The sequence below is a fragment of the Vulpes vulpes genome, chromosome 9, assembly GCF_048418805.1.
Source record: "Vulpes vulpes isolate BD-2025 chromosome 9, VulVul3, whole genome shotgun sequence".
Taxonomy (NCBI): domain Eukaryota; kingdom Metazoa; phylum Chordata; class Mammalia; order Carnivora; family Canidae; genus Vulpes; species Vulpes vulpes.
In genome coordinates, this window is record NC_132788.1 from 77904358 (window position 1) to 77911807 (window position 7450).

Sequence of the window (7450 nt, forward strand, 5' to 3'; positions counted from 1 at the left end):
ATTACATTACAATAAAATGTTATACATTAGTAAATGCTATCCTACTAGAACTTATTAAGTGCCTACTATGTGCACATTATAAAACTTATTTCTAAAACTTACAACAGGGCAGCCCCGGTGGCTCAGCAGTTTAGTGCTGCCTTCAGCCAAGGGCCTGATCCTGGGGACCCGGGATTGAGTCCCACGTCAGGCTCCCTGCATGGAGCCTGCTTCTCCCTCTGCTTGTGTCTCTGCCTCTTTCTCTCATGAATAAATAACTAAAATCTATTTTTAAAAAATAAAATAAAATAAAACTTACAACAATCCAACATAGAAGTTATATGCAAATTTATCAACTAAAGCACAATCTCATAGAGGTTAAGTAACTTGCTCATGGTCAAGGATGACAGAACCATGATTCCAACCCAAATCTTTCTGGTGGCCCCCAAATCCTTTGCGCCTTCCACTGAGCTATACCAATTTCTTTCTCCTCTTGCTTGACCTACTTTTGTTTGTTTTCCCTTCACATAGTGGCTTTAGCAGAGCATATAGAAAAGGCTGCCTCTGCCCCTGTGTGACCTTGGGTGAATTAGCTCTCAGAGTCAACCAGCAGGGAACCCAGCATGGCTGTAGAGCAGCTGTTGGGATGGCTGGTTCAACCAGAGATTGCCCTGGCCTTTGCTGCCATTCAGAGTGGGGCCATCACTGCTGCCCATGTCAGAAGAACCTTCGTTTCTGATAAATGATGGCAGCTGGGATTGGAAAAGTTATGGCCAGCCTTGGGCAGCGAGCTATGTGCTTGTTCCCTCAAACTGACTGCCCACACATTCACAGGCACAATTGGATTTGAGTACTGGGTTCTCAGCCATCATCTGGGATGCAATAGAGATGTGACTTGGGGTTTTAATCCTAGCTTAATCTTTTCTATAATAATTTTCATTCTTTATCTGAAGACAGCTATTTCTTTCTATTCTGCTCTGTGCTACACAGATCTAATTTTCTTTTTCCTTTTTGAGAGAGGGCAGTCCACAGAGTTCAAAGGGCTGTTGGAATTACCTGCTTCAGTTCTGCTTAACTCTTATGTTGGTCTTGAGCATTCGGATTTGATTATCTCCTTCTTATTAACAATCCTAGGTTAGACCACATTTCATTTACCTACTACTCTATAAATACTTATTTAGGCATCTGTCCTACTCATTTTTAGCAACTTGAGGGAAGAGATCTTGTCTCATCAACTTTGTTTTCCCCTTGCTCAATGCAGCCATTCAGCATATATTTATCAAGTACCTAGAAGTATCCCAAGAATGGACCCGCCAAAAAAGATACAAAGAAGGACACAATTTGGTCCTTACCCCAAGGAGTGTAGAGCAGTGTTTTTTACAGTGGGATGTGTGTCAATTTTATAGAAGAGATTCCTTGGAAAATGCCATGTTAAATTAACTTCATCTTTGCCCATTGATGCTGAAGGACTTCTCAGAGCCTTTAATATGCTGATGTGCACTATAAATCCCCAAAATGAAAAATAAGATATATAGTGTTTCCTGAAATGTTTTGACCATAGAACTGTTTCACGTCATACAATCTATTGGGACAAGCGTTTCATGGAACATGTTTTAGGGAATGGTAGATTTGAGGCTGGTAGAGGATAGAGAAATGGAGAAATAATGGCAATAATGCTAGCTAACAATTATGGAGTTCTTATTCCATCCCACGCTTGTGGAGATGTTGAGAAAGGAAAGTCTCCTGAGGCCAGTAGAGAAGACATCATCAAGGAGGCGACTCTTAAGTTGGCAATTGAAAGATTGGGCAAAGACTTACATATAGATCTTGAAGAACATTTGTTGACAAAATGAGTAAAAAAGATATATCTGCCCTCACCCTTATATGTACTACCATTATAAATTTTAATAGTTTTGTTTTTCTTGTATGTTAAGGATCCAACTTGTAAATAACTCAAAATTGGAATTATGGTAGGCTAACTAATGGCTCCCAAGATGTCCTTGTCCTAATTCCCAGAACCTGCAAATAAGTTATGTTAGATGGCAAAAGGGACTTTGCAGGTGTGATTAAGTTAAGGAGATAGTCATGGGTTATTCGGGTCAACGAAGTATCACCACCATCATAATAAGAGGGAAACAGGAGATCAGAGAGACAACAGACAATGTGACTACAAAAGCAGGGGAAAATTTGAAGAGATTTTGCTGCTTACTTTGAAGACGAAGGAAGGAAGCCAAACACCAAGGGATGTAGATAGTCTCAGGTGCTAGAAAGGACAAGGAAGAAATTCCCCACTGGAGCCTCCAGAAGGAACATAGTCATAGCAACCTCTTTGAGACTTCTGACCTCCAGCACATTCAGATAATAAATCTGTGTTGTTTTTAAGCCACTAAGTTTGTGGTATTTTGTTACAGCAATTATGCAGCAGTGGGAAACTAATGCAGAATATATTTTTTCTTTATTTGTAAAACCACACTTCTGAAAATTATTGACAATTCCAAATAGCTTTTTTTATATGAAATATAGCTACTGCCATTTGCCATATTAGAAATACAAACTAGGGCAGCCCCGGTGGCTCAGCAGTTTAGCACCACCTTCAGCCCCGGGCGTGATCCTGGGGTCCCCAGATCGAGTCCCACGTCAGGCTCTCTTCATGGAGCCTGCTTCTCCCTCTGCCTGTCTCTTTCTCTCTCTCTCTGTGTGTGTGTGTGTGTGTGTGTGTGTGTCTCATGAATAAACAAAATCTTTTTTAAAAAAAGAAATTCAAACTAAGAATATGTTAAATAATTGATGTATTTAAAATAGCAATAATAACTTTACTACATGTTGATGAAAATGCATATTTTTAAGAAAAATAACTACATTTTCTAAAACAAAAAAGACAAGAGTAGCATTATTCCATATTTTTGTTCATTTTTTAATGGTTAGCTTAATAGAGGGTGGCTGGATTCTAATAACTGGAAAACCCCAGTGAGTAAAAGGGCAAATCATATCTTAGTTTTAGCATGAACACCATTTTGACCTCACAGACAGACCTCCTGACAGATTCCCCAGAGTCTCCCGACCACAACACAAGGGTTCCTAATACTTAGAACTGACTGTGTCCATGGCACCCTTTGCCAAATAGGCAGTCTGAGTTAATCCTCACAACAGGCTGGTGTGGTAGGCACTAATATTAACCCATTGCAGAGATGAGGATGTCGAGATTTGGACTCGGTAAATAACTGGTCTCAGGCAACATACTGGTAGAGCCAAAATTCAAACCCAAAAAGACTGACTCCACACCCCATGATGTTCCTCCCATCACTCCACTGTCCTGTTATCCTGATAGATTGTTGGTGGACAATATTAACGCATGTGTGTAGGACTTTCTCTTTTCTAACTTTTTTCCTTCTGGATCAAAATGCCTGCCAAGCACTTAAGCCCACCAATTACATTTTGTCTAGATAATCTGCTTCTCAACTTTTTTTTTTCTTCTCAACTTTTAATGAGTTATAGAATCACAAAGCTGGAAGATAGTTCAAAATCCTTTCTCCCTTCATTGGGCCTTTGGAGAAACCAAGGCCTGAGGAGGAAAGTACTTAGCACATGACAACCTAGCTAGTTATTAGCAGAACCAGAAAAAGAATTCAACTCTCCTGGCCATTCAATTGTGATTCCCCCAGATACCATGTTACATCAGATCCCATAATTCAAACTAAGATTTTTAAATATAACAGAAAAATAGCAACCATCCTTACAAAGCATTTCTACTTTAACAGGTACACATCATTTCTGTTCTCCAGTAGGAGTGAGGAATAGTTGAAATTTTCCAGGTTTTTGTGTCAGCTAATGAAGGAGATATCTCTTTGCTTGATCTCTTACAGGTATCATATCCAACTGCATGGCAACAGTTATCTCGGTCCCCAATGCCAAGCAGGTACTTAATAAATATTGATGGGATTAGAGGGGCACATGGGTAGCTCAGTTAGTTAAGTGTCTGACTCATGATTTGGGTTCAGGTCATAATCTCACCAGTCATGAAATCAACCCCACGTTGGGCTATGTGCTCAGCATGGGTCTGTTCCAAATTTTGTCTCTCTCTCCCTCTGCCCCTCACCTCACTCTCCTTCTCTCTCCAAAATAAATCAGTAAATTTTTTAAAATAAAAATTAATAACAAAAATAAATAGATAGTGATGGGATGTATAAGTAAATGAATCACTCCACCCCTTCATTTTCCACCTCTGTGTATTTTCTTAAAGCCTTATTTGCAGGAATGTGGTTGATTTTGCACCTCCACCTATGGAAGTGAGTGAGGTTTCTCCCAAGAAAAAAGAACCATTGAGATTCCAGACAGTAGAGCAGCTTCATGTTTTGCCTTTTGTTTCCCTTTCAAATTCCTGCTCTTGATCGAGGCCTCCACCCTCCCTGCCAGAAAAGAGGGAGGAAATTTTTTAAAAAAGAAGAAGAAGAAGAAGAAGAAGAAAAAGAAAAAAAAAAGAAAAAGAAAAAGAAAAAGAAGATAAAGAGCCTTTGTAACAGCTCAAACTTATCTACGGCTTCCTCTTGAAGCTACCCAGCCCTTCCCTTTAGATTGTAATAACTGGATCTTTTATTTATTTATTTATTTATTTATTTATTTATTGTTTTTCTTATCAAGGGGAAAATAAGAAAAAAAAGTGCCTTTCCACAGGCTCTCAGAAGTCATCAGATTGCATCTCTGGAAGGGGTAAAATGTTCAGACATTCAGGGAATCAGGCCCAAGAAGGGCCTCCTCCCAGTTAAGGCACACCTGTTTCCCAAGAAGGTTCTGGCTCCTGTGTCTGGGGACAGAGGGGTTTACCGAGCCCGGGGGTGCAGCTGTTTGCTTTAGGAAAATAGCTTACGCTGTAAATACTCCAAGGTATTGTGCCTGGTGTACAAAACTCTTGGTTCCAGAGCAAATACATAAATCTGAGGCTGACGGGGGAGCTTAGTGGGCCACATGTTCGGAAACATTCGGAGTTTTCTTTAATGAAAGCAGATTGCCTTGCCCTGTGGACTTAGCGGATCCTATTTTCTTTTTTCATTTCAAATCCACAGGCTCTCAGAAGAACTGAAAGCAACTAGGTTATACCAGGTGCTTTGAGGACAATGAAAAACTGCCGCCGGACCTAAAAGCATTAGTCATTTGGGGAATTTCTCTTTTTCAAACAAGACCTGGTGGAATTAGATGCTCAGAGCAGTTATTACAATTTAGCTCGGCCAGGTGGTTTCTCGGGCAATGTCTGCAATGGACCAAGTTCAGTCGGTGTTGTCAAAAATCTGGTCTGTTTCATGAAAAAGGATATAGCCAAGCAGATACCAGAGTTCTCCCTTAAAAAAAAGCAAAAAAAAAAAAAAAAAAAAAAAAATTAAATCAGTTAAGTTGTTGAATTATAGTAAAACCTGTCTTACAAAAGCTTTGCCACACTTGTGCTCAAAATCTTCACTGGATGAAACTAAGGATGATTTGTCCCAAGAAACACTCCAAACCAAAAATTAGTGCTAAAATCAGTCAAGCCTAAGCCAGGGACCCAACAAATTATTCAACATTGGCTATTTTGACAGTTCTGTTCTTTACAGTCACCTCCCTTTGTTACTTTAATTTCTTTCCCTCAGAAAAGAATGGTTAAAATTTATGGTTGGGAGAAATAACTGATTACCGCTGGCAAGTTAAGTGAAGGGGCCAATTGTTCCATACGGCAAGAATCAGAAGGCTAGGAAGCCATTCACCAGGGAAGACTGATGTGCGAAAGGGCACAGCAATGTTCCCTCCATTGTGTGATAAAGAGTTTCATGTTTGGTTCCAAATTCCTAAGGGCAGCCTGGTGTGCAACCCACCAAGCCATAGGGAGAGCATGCGAAAGTTGAAAGTATATGCTTCACACACAGATGGGGTCAACTTCCAGTAGACAAAGGTTTCCTGTTCACTTTTGTTAGAGTGGTCCAGACATCCTGCATGTTTGTCAAGACAGGAGAAGCAAAATGGTCATTTTGCTAGTTCCCTTGGAAGCTGAATGGCCCCAGGCCTCATCAGCCCCCTAGGAATGACGTCATAGAGACTCCCCTGGGACACACACACACATACACACACACACACACACACACACACACCACATGCCCTCCATGCACACTGCAGAGTGTTTCTAGAGACTCCAGGGGAGACTCACATGTGCCTAAGCCAACTTTAACTGACTGTGGGGCTCCAGGAGACTGCCACATATTGCCAAAACTTCTCCGCCATCTCCTACCAGGCAATAGAATTGCAGCCACCAATCTCAGCCACCCCTGTCCCACTATTCCAAGGGACACCATCGTCAATGCATAATGACTCCCATGAGCCAAGATAGAGCTGAGTTCCATCCAGAAATGGGAGAATGCTCTGCCCCATGTAGAATCCTAAGCAACACTGTTTGCACCCACATTTCCCGAACCACCCCCCACCCCTCCAGAAACAACTGCAGCTTTTCCATGGAACTCCCCTGAAGGGTTAGGATGCATCTGTGGGATTGGGAACAGCCCCTGCCTTAGACTGGGCATTCTCATCCCACCTCCAGGTGCCTGCTCACAAAACTTCCTTCTCAGGAAACCATTTTTTTGTCAGAGTTTATCAGTTCATACAAATAACACACCAAATAGACCTTGACCGCCGTAAGTCAATGAAAGCCAACTAGACCCTAAACCCCAGCGAAGATCATGTTCCACACAGTAGGTCCATGCGAAACCTCATCTAAAAAGGGTCCAATTTGTGTGGGTGGCTCTCTCTGTCTGACACACTTCCTTATTACTTCACCAGTCATTTGACGTGTTTATTGTACGTGTTGCTAAGAATGAGAAAGTCATAGAATAAGAAAATGTTACAAGTAAGAGGGAGCTACAAGATGATCTGGTCCAGCCAACTGCAGGAAGGAGAAACCTCAAACCTTATGTCCTCTGCGTGGTCGTAATAACCACAATAGCAACCATAATGACTAACAGACACCGATTGCTTCAGAATTTATGAAGCATTTTACATACATTATTTCATTTAAATAATGAACTGAACCCACCCATTTGGACCCCTACTTGTTAAATAGCAATGAAATGGAACTTTCTGTTTCTAAGTAGGGAAGCTTAAAAAAAAATCTTATTAAAAATAGCTCCAAAGGCAATTTGAACATCAAAGAGCTTTTTATGAAACAGCATTTTGATGAGTTAAGTGTAAATGAATCAGAAACATATGGATTAAATTTTATTTAAAATAAACAAGGGTTTAAAAATTAAGAGGCAAAGTAGTTCGAAAACACATCTGACCTAATCCAAAGTGTCTGAGCACTAAAAGGGCTGAGGGCTTTACAAAGCTGTAAACTAGGAAGGTGAAAAAATGACAATCTTGTTACCTGGAGTTCTTGTCCTGGATTCTACACCGAATAAAACTCTACACACCTTAACTCCTACACAAGAGGAGACCTAAAATTTATTTTGAAATTCCC